Here is a 23,060-nt window from a genome sequence, read left to right as displayed (position 1 = left end):
TTGTTGGGAAGGAAAAATATGGAGAGCTAGAATGGTTATTCCTTGTCTATACGAGGATAGTCCTAGAACAGAAACAAAAATAAGTCATCGAGTGGGAGATGTAAATCTAGAGAGAGATCTAAATCTCCAAGAAAACCTGTAAAGTTGTGCCGGAAATGTAGAAAGGAAGGGACCTACAAAAGGGATTGTAAATCTAAAGCTCCTGACAAAGGAAAGGGATCTGATGATGCTCCTTTTGTAGAGGTGAAAACCACCTCAGATGAAGGTGGGGATGTGTACTTGGCTTCTTCAAGTACACATGTAGATCATGAGGTATGGTTGATTGACTTAGGTGCACCCTTTCACTTCACTGCTCATAGAGAGTGGTTCTGTGAGTATGAGAAATAGGATGATGGTGATGTCTTCTTGGGGGATGACAAGAAGGGTAGAATCGTTGGTCACTAAAAATTCAAGTCAAAGTTGCAAGGTAGAAGGATTAGAACACTTCCACGTGTTCTACATATTCCTGCATTAGCCACAAATTTGATTTTTGTAAGGAAGCTAGATGATGCAGGTGTAAAAACAATGTTCAAGAAAGATACTTGCAAGATGGTTCAGGGAGCACCTGTATTGATGCGGGGAGTTTAGATTGGAACTCTATACAAGCTGCAAGGTAGCACTGTTATTAATGGGTGCAACACTTTTGTGGTTCCTGAAAGTGGAGCAGAAAATATAGTGGTCTCTAGAGAAAAGACCATGCTATGGCATCAAAGGCTTGGACATATTGGAGAGAAGGGCCTTTGAATACTTCATGGTAAAGGTCTAGTAGAAGGTATCACTAATAGCTCTCTGGATTTTGATTTTTGTTAAAATTGTGTATATAGGAAGTAGAATCGGGTGAGTTTCCCATATGGTGGTAAGAGGGTGAAATAGATATTAGAACTTGTGAACAATGATGTGTTTGGTCCTGTGAAGGTTCCAACACTAGGTAAGTCTGTGTACTGATGACTTCTCAAGGAATACATGGATATATTTCCTTAAGAAGAAATTTGAAGTCTTTGACAAGTTTAAAGAATTTAAGACTCCAGTGGAAAACTAGACAGAGAAGAAGATAAAGGTGCCAAGGATAGATAACGGTGGATAGTTTTGCAAGAAGGAATTTGAAGAAATCTGTAAGAATTTTGGTATAGCATGATAGAAGACTACTCCATACACACCTAAGAAAAATGGAGTTGCAGAAAGAATGAACAAGACATTTATGGAAATGGAAAGAAGCATGCCCAATGGTGCCGGGTTAGGACATGAATTCTGGGCAGAGGCGGTGGAGACTGCATGTCACCTGGTCAACAGATCACCTTCATTAGCATTTGAGGATAACACTCCACAAGAGGTATGGATTGGGAAGAAACTGTCTCTTTCATGTATGAGGGTATTTGGATGCGATGCATATGTACATGTTCGAAAGGAGAAAAGAACAAAGTTAGATAGTAAATCTAAAAAGTGCATCTTTATTGGATATAAGGATGGTTTAAAGAGTTATAAACTTTGGAACCTAGTAACAAGAAAGGTTGTGTACAACCGAGATGTGATGTTTAGAGAGGTGAAAGATGTTATTAAACATGAAGTCCAACCAAAGGAACCTAAGAAGATAAAATTTGAGCTAAAGGATGAATAATCAGATTCTAAAGTAGAAGAGGAATCAGAAGATGAAGAGCCACAAACTCACATAGTGAGAAGATCAGTTCGAGAAAGAAGGCAACCAGAAAGGTGTAGCCCATCTGCTTTCTGTTCAAATTTTGTTTTATCTATTACTGGTGATGATTCGAGAACTGTGAAGGAAGCAGTAGATTCAGAGGATCGAAAACTCTGAAAAGAAGCCATGATTGACGAAATGGCATCTTTGCACAAAAATGAAGCTTGGGATCTAGTGGAGTTTTTGGCTGGAAGGAAACCCATTGGTAGAAAATGGGTGTTCAGGAAGAAGACAAATGCAAGAGGAAAGGTGGAGAAATTCAAACCTAGGTTGGTAGTAAAAGCTTATTCCCAGGTGCCGAGAATTGATTTTGGTGATATATTTTCTCATGTTGCCAAGGTAGCTTCTATTAGATTACTTTTAACTATTGTTGTTGCTTTTGATTTGAGTTAGAACATATGGATGTGAAGACAACGTTTATTCTTAGGGATTTGGAAGAGAAGATCTACATGAAGCAACCTGAAGGCTTTGTGGTGAAGGGTAAGAAGTAAGTGGTATGCAAGTTAAAAACTTCTCTGTATGGGTTAAAACAGTCACCAAGGATGTGGTATCATAAATTTGATACATTTATATGGGGACTTGGCTTCTCCAGAAATAAAGCAGATCACTTTGTGTATTTTAAACTAATTGGTGATTGCGTTATTTATCTGGTCTTCTATGTGGATGATATGTTGCTGGTTGGAAATGAAAAAGAAATTATCTAGGATTTGAAGACCCAATTGGCTTCCAAATTCGACATGAAATATCTTCGTGCTGCAAACTATATTTTGGGCATGGAAATTAAAAGAGATCGGGCAAAAAGGAAGCTATGGTTAAATGAGAGGAAATATGTCAAGACAATACTACATATGTTTAATATGGATGATAGTAAACCAGTGAAGGTTCCTATTCACGTAGGTGTAAAGTTATCTACTGAACGGTGTCTCAAGACACAAGAAGAGGACGAGGACATGTCCCATGTTCCATATGCTAGTCAGTAGCCTGATGTATGTGATGGTATGTACTAGACTAGATATTGCACATGTAGTGGGAGTATTGAGCAGGTTTATGTCAAAACCAAGGAAGGAGCTTGAACAATAGTGAAGCAGGTTTTCAGGTTTTTGCGTGGCACTACTGATTATGGTTTGTGCTACCAAGGAATATTAGGATTGGACTGAGTGTTGGATATTCGTGGCTTTGCTGATTTAAACTTGGATGGAGATCTCAATCTAAGAAGATTTACAAGTGGGTATGTGTTTCACCTATTTGGAGGTGCAGTCCATTGGATGAGTAAGAAACAATCTGTAGTGGCACTATCAACTACAAAGGCATAATACATGGCAACCACTCATGCAAGAAAGGAAGCAGTTTGGTTGCAAATATTTTGTTCAAGTATGGGGTTAGTACAGGGAGCTATAAGGATAGACTGTGACAGCCTAAGTGCAATTTTCTTGGCAAAGAACCTTGCTTACTATTCAAAGACAAAGCACATTGATGTTCAGTATCACTTTGTGAGGGATATGATAGAAGGAAAAAAGTTGTTGCTGGTAAAGGTGGACACTTTGAAGAGTACTGTAGATGCATTGACAAAATCTGTGAGCTTTGAGAAGTTCTGTTGGTTTAGGGAAAGAATGGTCATTCATCGGCTGGGTAAATGACTAAGCTCTCCTGTGGCCCCTTGTGGAAATAAAACAACAAGTGGGAGAATGTTGGGATGTGTTATATTCTTTCCACGACTAGCTCCCCTAGTTAATGGGGGGTTAGAGGGGGTTGGTTAGCCCCCCTCTACGGGGTTCGGCACAGCGCCCCAGGGAAATTATTTTTGAACCCTATATTAGGTGGGTGGACCTACCTATGGTTTTGTGCATGGTTGTCGTACATGGTTTTGGGCACGATGGTTTTCGGTCCATGGTATTGGATGCTTTGGCATGTATCTATATGTATTGTAACATTAAAAAGAACATAATGAAAAATCAAGCTATTATTCTCAGTTTTGGGATCGAGGGGAAAATCTTTGTGTATATGTGTTTTATGTGTTATGCTCTTGCATTGTTTATTTTATGTGTTTTAGAATTCGTATGCAAGTAATTTCTGTACGGGGTTAAAAACTACAGGGATTTGTTTCATAGGGAAAATTTCACATGTATGTAGAAGAAGATTCAAGTACAACATCAAGAAAGAATTCAAGAGCATAAGTATCAAATCAAAGGAAGCATTGTAGCAAGACACCATTGAAGACATGACAACCATTTTGATATTGTGAAGTATTATTATGGCCAAGAGTCATTATTGTAAAGTTATAAATGAGTAATCATTGTAAAAGAGTCATCATTGTAAAATTGTAAAAGAGTCATCATTGTAAAATTGTAAAAGAGTCATCATTGTAAAGATTGTAAAATAGTCATTTGTGAAAGAGTCATTCTACCTAGAGAAGAAGTGGCAGTGTTGGGAAGTATAGGAGTCACTGTTGGGATGATGTCATGGTTAGGTTGCAGGTCATAGAGTGACTGGGTATTTGGTCAAGTACATGAAAATAATTCTACATCTTATTGTATCATGGATTGTTGTCCCTGGTTTGGGAATCCACAGTCTTGTCTTATTTCAGTCATTATAGTGTGGCAGGAAGGTTCTAGGTAGGTGTATGAAGTTGCCTACAGGTTGGGTCCTGTGAGTACTTAAGGTGGTAGGGTGGTGCTAGGGCGAGTTGTGGTTTGCTAGGGTGTTGAGGCATCCATTTAGTTAATTATTGAAGAAACAAGGGCATTGGGTCAACCTTCTAGTGGGCATTAGAGAAGAATTATTTCTAGAATTCTAGTAAGTCGTTGCTTTTATTCCAGTTGGGGCTGAAGATTAAAGAATTTATTAGAAAAGCGTTCACTGTTTTTTGACCCAGAGGGGGTTTTCCACCTAAAATTCTTGTGCCTACTATGTTATTTTATTTACTGTTATTAGTACATAAAAATTAATAATAATTGAAGATTAACTAATGCTCTAAAAAGATTTAGAAGTGATAATTGCTAAGGAATATTGATTCACATCCCCATTATTTGCAATAATTGGTATCAGAGCCTGGTTCCTTTAATAGAAGTCTAAAAACTAGAAGGAGATCATGGAGTATACTAAGAATAGATTTCCTTTATTCAACGAAAATAAATATACACTTTGGAGTGGAAGAATGCAGGTTCATTTGCTGGTGCAAGGATATGAAGTATGGGAAATCATTGACAAAGGCTTCACATTGACCCAGCATGAAGAAGGTAAGTAAAATATGGTATATGATGCAAAGGCTAAAGATCTTATTATCAGTGGGATTATTGAATCTATTTATATTAAGGAATTGAGTTGAAAAACTGCTAAAGAGGTATGCGACAAGCTTGGAAATATATATTTAGGTGACTCAATGGTGAAAGAAGCAAAGCTTTAAAGTTTCAGGGAAAATTTTGAGGAACTCAAAATGAGGGAAGATGAAGATATTGTTGTATACTTTCAGTTTGTTGATGAAACAACAAATACATTGGAAGGTTTGGGAGAACCTATTGAAATGAAAATTGTTGTCTGAAATATCCTTAGAAGCTTGCCAACAAGATTTAACCCTAAGGTATCTATCGTGGAAGATAGATGGAATCTGACCAATCTTAGCATAGATTAATTGCATGCAATTCTTATGGCATATGAAATGAGGACTGAGAAAGAGGATGGCACATCCCACTTAGAAACAACATTTACCGCATCCAAGAAAATAGTAAGGACAAGCAAACTCTAAAAGCAAAAAATTGCAAATGTAAGGATGAGGAAAATGAAGAATATGAAGAAGAATACTTAGATAAAGAGTTTTCCTACCTCACATGGAAAATGAGAATAGTTATGAGAAAATTCAAAGGTAAACTTCCATTAATGTGTTTTGATTATGGTGGGGTTGGGCATTTTGCAGCCAAATGTCCTCACAAAAATGAGGTTGTTACGAAAAGAAAGAAAAGTCCTAGGAAGTTCAACAAGCAAGGTAATAGGAAATGGTTTAATAAAAGTTTCTTCTCCAAAGAAGATATCTCATCATTCGAAGAAGACAGTGATAATGAATAATAATTCAACGGAAGAGTATTGTTTATGGCCAAGCGCAATAAGCAAGAGGCACCTAATGAATAAGGAGACGAAGAGGAATAAATGAATGAGGTTGAATTTCAAAACAAAGTAATCAAGGTTACCAAAGAGCTCAAGGCCGAGAAGAAGCACATCAACACTCTTGAAGATGAATTAAACATATAAAGGGAATAGGTCCTAAATCTTAAAATCAAGGTTGAATAATACAAACTAATTGAATAATCACTCAGGAAAGAATTAAAGGAAACCAACAAGGAAAGAGAAACATTGGAAGTTAAAATAATTTCTTTACAAAAGGAAGTAATAAATGGAAAAACTCTTCAAAACTATGCCAACAGCTAGAAGACTTTGGATGAAATCATCAGCAACCAGTGATCATGCAACGACAAGACTCGTCCGGTTACAAAGAAAAATTCGAAAAGGATTCAAGTCCTTCTATGAAAACAAAAGAAGATGGATATGCAAAATCTACCAAGCAGGTAGATCTCCTAGCTAGATCATTGTAGGAAGAAACTTGGAAGACAATTCCTCGAAGAATATTTCCTCCCAGGTATCAACCTATATTTTATAGCCATTGTTATTCATGTGGAAATTTTGGACATAGAGCTGTTGAATGTTGAATGTAAGTTTTGAATGAATATAATTCCAGGAGATCTATGTGGAATTAATACATATTGATCTATGTGGTCCTATGAGAACAAAAGGTTTAGACGATGAATTATAATTTATGTTAATGATATATGATTACACCAAAATGACAATTGTCATTTTATTGAAGAAAGAGTCTGAGGCATTCAAATGTTACAAAATCTACAAGGAATTGGTTGAAAATGAAACCGATTTGAAGATCAAATGTCTAAGATCACATAATGGTGGAGAATTCACGTCCAAATCATTTCAGCAATACTATGATGAACATGGAATAATTGAACCACAACAGAATGGAGTAGCTGAAAGAAAAAATAGAACCATATAGGAAATGGCTAGAAACATCCTAAAAGACTTAAACTTAGACGATAAATTTTGGGTTCAAGCAATTGATACTATCGTATTCATTATAAAGAGATGCCTTCTCAGGAACAATTGTAACATTAATTTGTATGACCTATGGAAAGGAAGACCAGCTAAGGTCAAATACTTCAAAATATTTGGAAGTAAATTCTACATCAAAAGAGAACACCAAAAATTGGGCAAGTTCAATTCCCGTGTTGATGAAGATATTTTCGTTGGTTATTCATGCAAAATAAAGGCATATAGATGCTACAATCCGAGGCAAAAACAAATAGTTGAAAGTATAAATGTTACGTTTGATGAAGACTATGAGATCATCTCTTCAACCAAATCTAAGGGCTTGAGGTAGAATATGTGAAGGATGAAGAAGAAGCTCCTGAACAAGACCAATCAAATAAAGAAACACTAGTCAACCAAGAAGAAATAAGAAATGATTAGTAGGATGTACAAGAAGTTTCTTCAAAAGTTTCAAAAGAATGGTATCAAAAGAATCATCCATCAAATCAAACCATCGGCAACATAAATGAAGGAATTGGAACTAGAAGAAGTCGACAACTTCCTTCATCGCAGCAAGCCCATCTTTCCCTTTTAGTGACTTTTGAGCCTAGCAATTTTGAGGAAGCTAGTCAAAATGAACATTGGGTAGCAGCTATGAATGAAGAACTGGATCAAATTGAGAATAAAAACACTTGGGAATTGGTTCCACGAACAAAGGATAAAAATGTTATTTTAACTAAATGGGTCTTTTAAAACAAATTGAATGAGGACAGACATGTTACTAGGAATAAAGCAAGATTAGTCTGAAAAGGATATGTACAAGTTGAATGAATCACTTTTGAAGAAACATTTCTGCCCATTGCCAGAATGGAAGCTATCAGGATGTTTCTCACATATGCATGCTCGAGAAAAATCAAGGTCTACCAAATGGATTTTAAGTGAGCCTTTCTAAATGGTGAATTGGAAGAAGAACATTACATCGAACAACTCGAAGGTTTTCTGCTCACTGACAAAGAAAACTATGTTTGTAGATTAAATAAGGCACTATATGGTCTCAAGCAAGCTCCCAGGGCTCAGTATGCTTGTCTTCATAGGTATCTACATCAACAAGGATTCAAGAAACAAAGCGCTGACAAAAATATCTATGTGAAAGTGGATAAAGATAACCTAATGATTATTGAGGTATATGTGGATGATATAATCTTTCGAAGCAATGATGACAGATTAATTAAAGAATTTTCCACAAAAATTCAAAGTGATTTTGAAATGTCTATGCTTGGTGAGCTAACATACTTTTTGGGGCTTCATATTTCTCAGTAGGACAAAGGAATATTCATATATCAAACCAATTACATCAAGGAAATGCTTAAAAAATTCCAGATGTAAGATTGCAAGCGAGTCCTTACCCCCATGATAATAGGTTGCAAGTTAGGCTTAGAAGATTCGCCAAAGGATGTGCACAAAAGGTTGTATAGATCCATGATTGGTAGTCTCCTATATGTGACAGCCTTATGGCCTGATGTGATGGAGGTAGTTGGATAAGTAGCAAGATTCCAAGAAACACCAAAATAATCTCATATTATTGTCGTCAAGAGAATCCTTCAATATCTTAAGGGAACAACAGAATATGGTCTATGTTATCCCAAAGGAAATGATCTTGTTGTCCAAGCTTATATAGATGCATATTAGGCAGGAAGTGTTGATTATCGTAAGAATTCCAGTGGAGCAACATTCTATCTAGGTGGTTGCCTTATTTCATGGTTAAGTAAAAAGCAATCTTCAATCTCGTTATTCGCAATAGAAGTAGAATATATCATGACAGTAGCTCGTTGTACACAAGTTCTCTGGATGAAGCCAACTTTGCAAGATCTTCAAGTCAAGTTTGCTGAGCCTATTCCCATATTTAGTGATAACACCAACGCCATCAGTATCCCCAAGAATCTTGTTATGCATTCCAAAACGAAGCACATTCTGATTAAGTATCATTTCGTTAGAGAGAAGGTTGCCAAAAAGAATATCAATGTTGAATATGTTGGCAGAAAGGAACAAATTGCTAACATCTTTACCAAACCATTACCTCGTGAAGCATTTGAGTATATTCATGAAAATCTTGGGATTCTCCCAAGTTTTCATTAGACTCTTTCTGTTATCTACTCGAGTAGAAAGGGGGAGTGGAGGTGTATACTGATCCTAAGGATTGTTGTTTGCCAGGGAGAGTTTCCCTTTGCCATTTATGACAAAGGGAGAGAGAAGGTAGTAGGAAGAGGTGCCATGATCATAGGGGGAGTACTTACCTTTGCCATTTATGACAAAGGGGGAGAGAAGGTAGTAGGAAGAGGTGCCATGATCACAGGGGGAGTACTTATGTTTCCATCAATTCCAAAGGGAGAGATTGTTTATTAGTGGTTGTCATTAATGTCAACCCAAGCAGCACCAGGGGCTACCTAGATATTGCATGTGCATTTTGACATGACACCTTACTCTATTCTAAATCAAGGATCTCCTAGATGGATTCTACTTGTCGATATGTTGCCACTGATATATAGAAGAGCACATAATTCTTCATGGTCTAAGAGATATTCATGTTTGAAGTTAGTAACCCCAGTTAGTGGGATAAAACACTATGGGGTTGTGTAATGGAACTCATAATTGGTTGTGGTCATCAAATATTAAATAATTAATAATGTTTTTTTCCTAAAATCCCTCCAAAATTCTCTTGTTGAGGACCCTCTCAACTCAAGACATTAATATAAATAGTGACCCTCATATCCTCCTCTAGTAGGGATTTTGTGGCTTCAAACAAGTTATTGTGGAATTTTCGCTATAACTTATTTTCTATAATGCTCCAGAATATGAAATTAAAAAACATTCGATCCAAAATCTTGATGAACCTCATGACAAAGTTTACGATCTTGGTTCGCTATATTTTCGGATATATGATCTGAGGAAATTAGGGTTTTTGCAGGCTCCCGAATTCCATGTCAAACAGGTGACGTTGAGAAGATCATCATAACTTTCTATCTGAGCATTGGATTCCAATTTCATAAATAGTGGAAGAAAGAGGACGGAATTTAGTTTATTGGGTATTGTTTTTAATGTCGAATCTCACAAAAGTGACACGTGGCACTTCATACAAGTTCGATCTATTGAACGAGGCTATAATCCGGTCTTCATGGGAGATTGGGCGTAAGTCTTTCTTGAAGAACTCAATATTGATCACACCTATGGAATTTGAAAGAGGACTCAGAGGGATATTATAGGACAAAAATTTAGATGCTAGAGATTTGAAATTACATAGATGCATTAGATTCAATATCAACCTCCTATAAGGAAATAAAAACCATGCATTCAAAGATCACTACAATAAGGACCATACATCATCATTCAAGTGTAATTCTCCTACAACAAGGTATGTATTGTTAATGATTACATATTAATTTGACTATCATCTCTGACATACATTTTTGAAGGAAAATATATGTATATATAGTGTCTCAGTTATATCTCTATGTCTCTATATGTCACAATTAGTTTTTCAGATGTCCTATTTTTGATACTACACATTTTATGCTACATGTTCTTGCTGCTACACCAAGTTTTCTAAATCTACATGATGTTGTAAGTTCATGTTACGTGTCTTGTCGTAATTGATAGAATGATCTTTGTTGTTGTACTTAGAACTTGACCCATCACAAGTCTAGGGTATGTCATCAGTTTTTATTGTATATATCTATAGGTCAATTTTGTATATAGACTTGCATAGAGTCCAATCCTATATCAAGAGTGGGAGTCTTTGTCTACTACTGCAGCAAGTCAAAAACAAAAGTGACAAGCACACTTCTGGAATGCATTGTAATTTTTAATTTGTCTTTATTCATTATTATGCACTTACATGTGTTTTGCAGGTAGAGGTGAGTTGAAGGGTATTTTTTTTTGTTTTGGGATTGGTTTCATCAGGAAAATTTCACATGCAGGTAGAAGAAGATTCAAGTACAACATCGAGCAAGAATTCAAGAGAAGAAGTATCAAATCAAAGGAAGCATTATAGCGGGACATCCTTGCAGACATGACAACCATTCAGATATCATAAAGTATTGTTAAGTTCAAGATTCATTATTGTAAAGTTGTAAAAGAGTCATTTGTAAAAGAGTTATCATTGTAAAAGAGTCATCATTGTAAAGATTTTAAAATAGGAGTTTGTGAAATATGCATACTGCCTAGAGTTGAAGCGACAGTGTTGGGAGGTATAGGAGTCAATGTTGGGATGATGTCATGGTTGGGTTGTAGGTCATACAGTGATTGGGTATTTGGTCAAGTACACAAAAATCATTATACATCTTATTGTATCATGGATTGTTGTCCCTGGTTTGGGAGTCCATAGCCTTGTCTTATTTCAGTCATTATAGGTTGGGAAAGAGGTGCTAGTTAGGTGGCCGGAATTGTTTGGGATTGGTGGATGGGCGCTTCTCAAGAAGAAAGAAACAATGTGGCAGCTTTAGGCTTAGCCACTTTAGAAGTTCTCTTGTTAACTCAATTTGTTCCCGAGCCTCAAGATGAAAAGAAAACAATCATTACAGATTTAACCCGCATGCAATTAACAGATTTAAAAGATTTAGATCAGTTTGGATCTGAATTTATGGGTAAAATCTATAAAGCAAATCTTGTTAATGATCATACTCAGAAGATTTCTTTTCTTTCTAAATTACCGGGAAATATAGGGGATATGATAATGAAAGATATTGAAGTCCAAGGAAAAAAGAAATGCGCAAACAGATTCAAGAATTGCTAGATCTTAATTTGATTGAAGTAAGTGAATCTCATTATTCCTGTTCTGCATTTCTAGTTCGCAATCATTCTGAGATTGTTCGTGGTAAAGATAGGATGGTGATTAATTATAAGCCTTTAAATGCTATAACTAAGAGCTTTAATTATCCCATGCCTCGACAAGAAACAATCATGCAGAAAATTCATGGCAGTAAGATATTCAGCAAATTTGATATGAAATCAGGATATTATCAGATTCAAATTGCAGAAGAAGATCGTCCAAAAACTGCATTTACATGTCCTGCCGGGTTCTTTCAATGGCGAGTTGTGCCATTTGGTCTCAAAAATGCTCCTGCATTCTTTCAGCGTCGAATGGATCATATTTTTGGTTCATACGATTTTATTGTTGTATATATTGATGATATCCTTGTATTTAGTCCAGATCTCGCCTCTCATTTGAAGCATCTCCAAATATTTCTTGACGAAGCCCGTAATCATGGTTTAGTCTTATCTGAGAAGAAAATGGTTTTATTTCAAGACAGTATTGATTTTCTTGGCATCACCGTTCGCCAAGGTAAAATTCAGATGCAGCCTCATGTTTTACAGAAATTATCTGAATTTCCTGATCAATTACAAGATAAGCCAATGATTCAGCGATTTTTGGGAATTCTCAATTATGTTCATAAATATATTCCCAATCTTTCTGAAAAGACTTCTCCTGTTCGAGAATTTATTAATGGTGGTTGGTCTGATGAAGCTACTCAAGCGGTTCAATTATTGAAACAAGAATACCAAACATTACCTACTTTAAAACCGCCTGGTACTGGTTTTCTCATCTTACAGACTGATGCTTCCGACAATTTTTGGGCGGCTACTCTTTTTGAGAGAAGGCAAGAAGGAGAAAATGTTGAAGAAGTTCTATGTGCCTATGCTTCAGGTGAATTCTCTAAACATCAGAAAGGTTATTTTCCTGCTGAAAAAGAAACCCTTGCAATATTCAATGGAATTCAAAAGTTCGAAATTTATTTGGCACCTTCAAAATTCTTGATTCGAACTGACTCAATGAATTTCAAGTATTTCTTGAATGCCAAGATATCTCAGCAATTAGCTCGTGGGCGATTATTAGCATGGCAAATGTGGTTTCAGATGTATGAATTTGATGTTGAATGGATTCCTGGAAATTCTAATTATTTACCTGATGCCTTAACCAGAGAAATGAACAAGGTACATGTACATAGTGAAAGTCTTTTCACCATTGCAGGAACCAGTCCTGCTGATGATTCTTTTGAAACTTTTGTACAGCGTTTTAAGATTTTAGAATATTTGTTATCCGATGTCACTGATCAAATCAAGAAGATAATTGGTCTCCGACTAAGAAGAAATTAGTGGATACAAAGATGTCAAGCTTGGCAACATAAAAATGTTGGCGTCTTTCTAAATCTCAATGAAGAATTGGTAAAGGTTTATCCTCTACCAAATTTACAGGTTAAGCTCTATTTTCAACAGCTCGATGACACTTGGCTCAGTCATTATACTCCAGATATGATTCAAACTCTGAAAACTCTGAATTATTATCAGATTATTGGTGCAATTGAGTTTTCTATTTCTATGTATATTTCTTCTAAAATGTTAGAACTGGAGGAGGTAAATATGAATGGTCTTGTTGAACGCTTTTTGAAATCTCTCAAAATTCCAGATTTATTTGAAGAGATTGAAGCAGCATATCTCCAACAAAATACTGAAGCTTTTGTTAATACTGATTCTTTCCCTCAATTTGAGATGTTTCAGTCTTTTGCTGATTGGGAGATAAGAGATGGTAAGTGTCAGAAGAAACTCCAAGTCAGAGCTTCTCAATGTGTATTAAGGACCTTGCAGTATTTAAGAACATTACAGAACCTTGGGATTATCAGAATATGGAATTCCGTAATGCTATTGAACCAAATCCTTTTTCACAGCTTTACAGAAAGGATAGTATTATGAAATCTACATTAGCTGAAGATCCAGATCAGATTAAAAAGATTTCATTATGGCTTCAAGATTTTCATTCGTTAAAACTACCGGAGAAACTATCACTGATAAAAACCCTCGAACTTCTGCAAGGAAAACAACGAGTATTTCAATTAATAGTTAATCAGAAGGTTGTTATTACTATTAATGTATATTCTTGTTCATGGTCCGAAGATGCGGTTTGCTTGATCAATCTACTTCTCTCTAATCGTGTCTGTTCTTCAATGGTGTTTGAAATAGGATGGCAAGAACAAGGAAATCTTAGTCATCAATGTAAATTATGGGTTCAATCGAGTATTGAACAATCTGTAAGTATGTTTCAGATTTTTAAATGGGAGTTATTAGATGGGGTTGAACTGGCTGTACAGTCTTTGCCAGATTTCAGAAATAGCAAGAAAGATAATTTCCTTGGAATTGAAATCGATCCCTTTGCATATGTGAACCAATGGAATAAAGATGATTATCTCTTTCCATCTAAAAGTTTAAAGAAGTCTGCAGATTCGATCAGATTTACTTATGACACAGGTCAGAGTTCACATGCTCCACAAAAAGAAGATTCCTCCATTACAATCCACGATCCAAAAGGAAAAGCTAAAGTGAATAGCGAAAAAGAAACCGTATATGTGGATATTTATCAAGATGCTCAAGAACAAAATGACCCTACCTGGGAAAAAGAATATCTATCATGGCTTACATCTTCCTGGAAAGATCCTCAAGATACTTTATCTCATTTATCGTACCATTGGGATAGAGTCAAGACTTCGTCAGATTCCGAGATGGGATATGATAGCGATAGAAGCCCGAAAGGTTCTTGGTAACGAATCTCTTTGTCAGCAATGTGACACTGTTGGTCACATGTTGTGACGAATCTTTGTACAAAAGAAAAAGTTGAGTAGACACCGTCAGTGGAATAAGATACTGACAGGACCCTCAATTATTTCTACTTTTATGTCATGCATTAGGTCAGCTAGATTCGTTTGTTAGGTTATTTAAGAGAGAACTCTCTCATAGTTTAGGCATCGTGAGTTGTGAGTGCTTAGTGAGTTTGTGAGTGTGTGTGTGTAATCAGAGCTCATATCTTTGAGTTTCTATGGTGTGTAATTTTACTTTGAATTAATACTGAAGCCTGCTGGGCCGCCAGTCTGAGGACTGTTTCTTTTAAGAGCATCGTGTGAGAGATAGTAAGGCGCGTTTGAGAAGCGACAGGAGTTCGCAAAAGTCCGTGCAAATCTCTGGTTGATGTGTTGAAGAAATTTGCAGAAGGCGTTCGCTTCAGTTGTTCCAAGTAAGTTCCTAGACCATCTTGTTTATGGTATCGGAGCCTAACTCACTAATCTGTAGACAGAATTCTATTGAAAGCTAGCTAGCCTTTGAAAGGTCACTCTGTTGATCATTGGACCGAGTAGATAAAAGCTTTCATTAGTCTATTTCTGTTATAGATTAAATATGGCCAATCTGTTGCGATCATTCTCATCCATAGACAGAAAAGTCATTACTGAAGTCTCGTCACGGTCGACTGAGTCCGAGTCTGTTGAAAACGAAAATCATGAATTAGTTGAAGACCCTGAACATTGGACTCCTCCTGCTCTAAATTCTACTGATATCTATAAGCTACCTATGACTTTCCTGTTCAAGAAGAAAAACTTTCTGAAAGAGGTAGAAATCACTATTAAGATATCTGGACCTTCTGTGCAAATCCTTGCTTTGAATTTATTCTCTGATGATGAAATTAAGAAATTTCGGCAGTATGTAAAAGATGGAAAGTATTTCTATCTTCATTTTGGGGGGATAAGGATTGGATTAGCTCCACTGTTTCGTCATGGAATTAATACTCCCTGTATTGCTGAACTGTTTGATACCCGTCATCAAAATTATGAACATGCTAGGATTGGTACTTTTCAAGGAAACCTTGCTACTGGTTGTCAATATGGAACCATTTATCCTGACTATGCTATTAGTCTGAATGATGTCCATCTGAAAGACTGTTGGAAATTATTGTCTGGTGTCCAAGGGTTAACCATGGCTGAAGAAAGTGAATACCTATCTATAATTGGACAAGCTTCTTTTCAATTGACTAATACAGCACATCCTAAACTTAAACAGCCTGTCTTAAAGGATTGTGTTACAGTTGGTTTGTCTAATGCTCAAGTTGAAGGTGTTCTATATGATCCTACTGAGTTACCTGGAAACTGGTATTTCCAATACAAGTCAATAGTTGATACTAAACAACCTCAATCCAAATTGAAAAGAGTAACTATTGATAATGGACAAGTCAAGTTGATTCCTCCAAGACCAGTAATTCCTCGACCTGTCTCTAAGCCAAAGAGATATGTGTTTCCTATGATTCCAAATGAAGTTCCTTCAAGTAGTCAAGTTCCTGCTACTATTCCCGAAGAAGAAAGTTTAGGTGAACCTTCTCTGTCACCTAATGAGTTGTATATACCTGAGTATAAACCATTTCTACCCACTGTAAATAAAATGCATCGTATGCGTACTTCTTTTGCTCCTGTTGAAGAATGGCAATATGCCAATCATAGATTTGTTAAAGGTGGCAAATGGCCTCCTCGAACAAAGTTCTGTACTACTTCCTTCTCTTCTAGACAGCCACCAACCCGAGCAGATTGTGCTCCTTTGATAGAACACAATTCTCAGAATACAAATGATCTAGATCAAACTTATCAGATTGGGAATTATCTAACTACTTGGTGCGCACATGCTGAAGAAGTCTTAGATGATTTGGGTTCTCAAAGTGATTTGATTTTAGCCAATCTTAAACTTCTTCATGATGAACAGTCCGCTGAACAGCAGCGTAGAGAAGAGAAAGAGAAAAGAAAGAAGACAGAAGAAGAAAGAGAAGAACAGCCTCCAAAGTTTGTAAAAACAATGGAAATTCCACCTAAATGGGAAACCAGTGATTCCCATGAAGAAGCAGCAGATTTTGCTGAATCTAGTAATAGCCAATTAAGTACTAAAACTGCAATTCCAAAATTTTCCAGTTTGTATAAAAACAAAGGTGAATTGGCTACAATAGAAAATGCTGCAACTCTATTTCCATCGTTTATTATGCCATCCCTGCAGAAAGCAAATCTGCATAAAGACCCTAAATATCCTAGAGTTGAAGAAGATCTCTTTCATACTAATTCCTCTGGATATGTTTTAGATTTAGATAAGTCATCTAATCCAGCAGAATCTATCCGGATTTGGATAGGTGCACTATATCAAATGCAAGTTGTGTCAAAATTGGATAATTTTTCCATTTTCTTGCTGGCGGAGAAACGAATGGCCGGAATTGTTTGGGATTGGTGGATGGGCGCTTCTCAAGAAGAAAGAAACAATGTGGCAGTTATGAAGTCACCTAAAAGTTGGTGCTTGTGAACACTTCAGGGTGGTAGGGTGGTGATACGGTGATTTGTCGGCTGCTGGGGTGTTGGGGCATCCATTCAGTTGATTACTGAAGAAACCAGGGTGTTGGGGCATCCTTCTTGTTGGAGTTGGAGAGGAATTATTTTCTAGAATTCTAGGAAGTTATTGCTTTCATTTCAGTTGGGGTTGAAGATTAAATAATTTATTAGAATAGAATTCAGTGGTTTTTGACCTGGAGGGGGTTTTCCACCTAAAATTCTTGTGCCTACTTTGTGTTTTTATTTGCTGTTATTACTGCATAAACATTAATAATAATTGAAGATTAACTAACACCCTAAAAAGATTTAAAAGTGTTAATTGCTAAGGAATATTGATTCACCCCCACTCTCAGTATTTCCAACAAACTCTTGAGTTCAATGGTCAAATTTAAATATCAGCTGGTAGAGGAGTCTAAATTTGTAAGTATACATTATAATTAGCCTACTCTCACAAGAAATGTGTTTGAGAATATGGTAGGATATTTCATCCCAACTACAAGGCATCATTTCCCTTCTCATCCCATGGTTATCCTCATCTATTTATTCTTTAGGGATGAAGAATCCTCTCTTAGCATTAATAACATCATATATCTCTTCTTTACTCCATTGTACCCATTTTATAATTGTGGTGACTCTAATTATGGAGTTTTCATCAACATATATAACTAGTCCTTTAACGGAAATTATTATTTCTTGGCCTTCAGCGTGTGGGAAGTTCATGGAAAATTCTAAAGAAACTTCATCATCAAATCTAGCAAGCTTTTCAAAGAAGCCCAACCAAACATAGATTTATAAGTGGGCACTACTTTATGATTCTTATAAATACTAGTGGTATCATTTAGTTCTCTTCTTTTGAATCTTGCCCCCATGGTTTATCAAAAGATATTTAGAGGTATCGTATATGTTTGCAAAATTTTGGATAGGGTTTTAGGTAGGAAAAATATTGTTCTTGTGTTGCTATAGGAATCAAGGTTTTCTGTGGCAATAGAGAATTTTGTCTTCTACAATTTGTAAAAACAAGTGTAGTCTTCAACTTAAATGGGAAAAACAAATTATCTCTCCATAATGAAACCATTCAACAGGTATATAGGGAAAAAATTGATTGACTATTCCTCTATTAATTGACAGCCTTGATAAAATACATTTGAGGACTAAGAAATGCCAATAACTAAGCAACAAACATGGTGCCAAACATGAGTAAGATGATCCCAAGAATTTAGCCTTATGATTTCTTAAGAAAACCAACCTCTTTCAACTTATTCACGGGTCTATGTGAGGTTTTCCAATAGTGGTCGATACTCCTATAGCAAAACCCTGTATCTCCTATGGCTTCTTGTGGTATGTTCATATAGATCTAAAATTCTAGACTTGATACCTTGTAGATCCCTCATCTAGCGATGGAAAATTTTTCATTGGATTTTTAACACTTTTTTGGATGAAAAAAATTAAACATGAATAGGTGGTGAACTTGAGTTTATTCCTTGCTTAAGTGGAGATTATTTTGGGTGGTGGATGAGGAAATCTCAATGCACAACATTTGATTTGTCCCCATCTACACCTATCGACCTTCATATAACTCATACTCGCACATTACCTCGTAAATTGGTACCTTCTCAAAAGATAACTAACATTTTCTTATTAATTCTCCCACAACTCGGAATAAACTTTAAACAAAGTGGAGTTGTTTTCCAAACATCCCTAGACTTATGCTAGTTTAGCTAGCTATGAAACCATTTCATTTTTTCACAAACAATGTTTCCCTCATGTTTAAAACAAATTCATAGGCTGAGTGTTAGATAGTTTTATCTTAATTCTTACGATTTAATGGTGTTGGAGGTTACCTCTTTTGTAGTTGTAGGTGTTCTCAAGGTGTTGTTGGAGAACACATAAACCTGTCGGAACTTACAAGAAATCCTATAGCTACTCGGGCCATTTTTGTAAAGATGGAATGTCTGTGTTGTTGACGTTGTTGATCTAGATCTACTGACCTTTTCTAGAGGTTGTTGTTTTCATTAGGAATGTTTTTTCTATTACGTAACTTTGAGCCTTTAGGATTTCCATAAGTCATTAAATGACTGTGTTTTCTCCTATAGTAGTCACAATGGTCCCTTATGATAACTAATACGCCCTTATGAAGTAGTGAGGAGACTTAATAATTCATGGAGGAACAAATGATGTTGATATAGGGCACATTGGTTGTGGTTGTGGTGCAAAAAAACAAGAAATTGAGCTACAACACCACAAGATATGGAAAAAAAATGAAGGAGAATCTAGGATATGTTGCATGGTGATGGAATGGCTAGATTTTATGACGCATATGGTACTTTTCTCTAGCTTAGGTATTTAATAATCACTTGACCTATAGATTTTTGTCAAAATTGGTTCATCATGTAGCATTTCATGACATTCTTGTAGTAGTTTAAGTAAGTTATAAATATGTATGGTAAATAGGTGGTGATGGATGTTTTCTATGAGGGATGATGAATGTAGGTGAAGAATAGTTAAGTGGAATTAGTTTGGCCTACTTAGAGTGTTGAATTAGATCTCTTTAACCCAATGTGTAGGTTGAACTATTTTCCTTGTGTTGTTGTTTTTTCCTATGCTGCCTAGAAATAAGTTAAGATGAGATAATACTATTTTTTCCTGTTTTTTTCCATTTTCTCTTTTTTATCTTTCTTTACTGAGGCCTACTCGCTACCTCATAGAAATTTTCAACTAGTGGAGCTACCCTAGGTTACATGGAGGACGTTTTCACCTACAATTCTTATTTTTTTCCTTTCTTTATTTGCAAACTTACAAGTTCCCTCATAGAGTATTTCAGCCTTTGAGTTTGCCTCAACTTCTTGAAAGTAGGTTTTCACTTGAGGTTAAATTTTTTTCTCTCTCTCTTTTTCTGTAACAGTCAATGACTAAATGGATTGGCCGCCTTGATGCCTGCAATCAAACTTAATTACTTTCTTATTGAATAGGTAAAATAATCCCTAGAGAGGGGACTCTTATAGACTTTCAAGTAATATAGATTTACCAAGAATGGAACTTGTTCCTAATGAATAGTCTTGATTTTGATTCATCCATTATCTTAGCACTTCTCAACTAGATAATTCCCAAGTCATCTAGTCATGAGATTACCCTTAATCTTGGAGTGATATAAGAGGTTCCAATCACACTATTGGAGGGCTCTATTCTTGGCATTACTGTCACGCCAAACATTAAATTGTAGTTTTACTACTTATGTGTGCAACAAGTCATGCAGTCTATATTCATCTAGTCCATTCAATTTCTGTAACCTATCAACATATTCTTTAGTTACATCAATATTAAGTTGGGTTGGCATCCACAAGTTATTGTATTCAAATTCAATTTATAGCAAGGCCTTATTACTATAGACTAAATCATATGGGATAAATCCAATGGTGGTCTTCCAATTGGTTTTGTAGGCTCATGTGGCCTCAACAAGTCTTTTAGTCAAGTCCTTTTTGATATTATTGATCACTTTGGTCAAGGTACTCTCCAATACTCTATTCGTAAGCTCCACTTTCCCCTTTTCATGGGCGCAATATGTAGTAATCTTCTAAAGTTGAATGTGGTGTTGCTTCATTATCCCCTTGATAAAATTAGAGGTGAATTGGGAGCCTTGGTCTATCACTATTTCTCTTGTAAAATTGAACATATAAAAGATATTTTCCCTTATAAACTTGGAAACTTTAAATTAGATTGTTTGTTCCACTACCTTCACTTAATCCCACATTTTCATGTAATCAGTACATGCAATGATGTACTTATTTTCTTATATCAGGGGTGAATGGGACCAATTAATTCCAAGCTCCACTTCTCAAACAACTCAAAAATTGCTTGATGTTATAGGGAATTTCATCCTTTGAAGTAGGTTTCCCAATCCTTTTGCATTCATCACACTATGAAGTATATCTCTAGAAATCCTGGTGAAGGGTTAGCGAAATGTATCTTGCTTCCGTGATTTTGTAGGTTTTCCTCCTTGCAGCGAAATGGCCCGCAGAGCATCCATCGCGACAAGTTCATAGAATGTCATAAAATTCATCCTCCCTCACCCATCTTCTCGAAGCATCATAAGGAAACAACATGAAGAGGATTCCCCTAATCAAAGTGTAAGATGCACTCTTTCTTACAAACTTTATTTTCTCCTTCGAAGATAGGTGAGGATAAAATCGGCCAATAGCTAAAAAGATGGAAGTTTTGGTGAACCATGGTGACAATGGTGACATGGAAACGAGATGTTCATAAAGGATTTGGTATTCTATGAATTCTTCATGTGCAGACATGGTTAGTCATGCTAGAAAATATGTAACAAAATTGTCCTTTCTAGGTTTGTCAATAATAGTCAAGTCAAATTACTGCAAGAATACTAACCATATAATTATGCAATTATTCACATCTCGTTTATTCATTTAGTATTTGACTGTTAGATGGTTAGTTTGCATGAAGACTTGATAACATATGATGAAATGTATGAATTTTTTTAAAGAATGTACAACAAAAATAAATTCCTTTTTAGTTACTATATAGTTTAGCCAGTCGTGGACATATTTTACTAATGAAATAAATTGCATACGAGAGTTTAACTTTGAATTGTCCAATAGTTTCCCAAATCACCTTGTGAGATGCATATGTATGGATGTGGAAGGTAAGGCTCCAATTAATGCCTCTAAGGGTAGGATTTGTCATTAGTTTTCTTTAATTCCTGCAAATGCTTCTTGACTTGAATTTGTCTAATAAAACTTGACATCTTTTACGAGTAATTGAAGTAGAGGAATTTTTTTTTACTAAACTGCTAGATGAATATTCAATAATATTAATCAAGTCCTACAAAACTTCTAACATCTTTTTTTTTTTAGGAATTTAACATTTTTGTATGATGGATATTTTTTTAGGGGCCAATTGGATTCATTTTGAATAGAGGGAACACCCTAAGACAATTTCCTCATTCATCAGAAATAGGCATTTCTCATGGCTCTCAAAGAGGTTCATCTGTTTACACCTTTGCAATACTTTTCTTAGGTTTGTTAGAGCCTCTAGGAAATCATCCCAATAGGGTGTAAAATATTATATTTATATCAACACTAAATCACACACAAGGTTGAAGAATATACTAAACACAATCCTTTGGAAGATGGAAGGGGTATTATGCAGGCTAAATGGAATAAATTTGTAGGAAAAAGATCCCCATGGGTATGTGAAGGTAGTCTTATCTTGATCTTATGCACTGATCTAGATTTTGTTATACCTCATGAATCGATCTAAAAAGGACAACCTTTTTTCCTCGCAAGTACATCGAGGACTTGGTCAATGAAATGCAAGGGAAAATGATCCTACCTAGTATCTTTGCTGAGTTCTATATATCCAACCCAAATTATCAATTTGACATTTTTCTTAGGGTTGAAAAATAAGGGAGACACCCATTCACTATATTAGATTAGGTAGATGAATCCTACATCCTACAATTTAGGGAATTCATCTTTCATAATATCTTTTAATATGGGGTTTATTCACCTTTGTGGTTAGCAGACAAGTTTATGATCCTCCTTCTCTCTCTCTCTCTCTCTCTCTCTCTCTCTCTCTCTCTCTCTATATATATATATATATATATATATATATATATATATATATATATATATATATATATATATATATATATTATATTAGATATATATATATATATATATATATATATATATATATATATATATATATATAGATATATATATATATATATATATATATAGTATATATATATAGAGAGAGAGAGAGAGAGAGAGAGAGAGATATTTGTGTGTGTGTGTGTTCAGCGCACACATAATAATGTACTCCTTTCATCCCTTATAGTCCCATGCAAATGCATCAATTTTCTGTTTTAAGATAATGAGAAATTGGTTTTCTTGATTAACTAAGAGAAAGGGGCTTATTTTCAAGTTCTTGGAGGGGTTAATTTTTGTTGTTTTTACATCATTTTTCTCATAACTAGCCATTACAAAATCTTCCCTACAACTATCTTAAGAACAACTATGTTTTCCTACAGATGATTCGCGTTTTAAGAA

This window comes from Pinus tabuliformis, chromosome 4_2, assembly GCF_031772625.1.
Source record: "Pinus tabuliformis cultivar Carrire ecotype Pingquan chromosome 4_2, CPIR1, whole genome shotgun sequence".
In the NCBI taxonomy this organism is placed as follows: Eukaryota; Viridiplantae; Streptophyta; class Pinopsida; order Pinales; family Pinaceae; genus Pinus; species Pinus tabuliformis.
Note: the sequence above shows the minus strand (reverse complement) of the source record.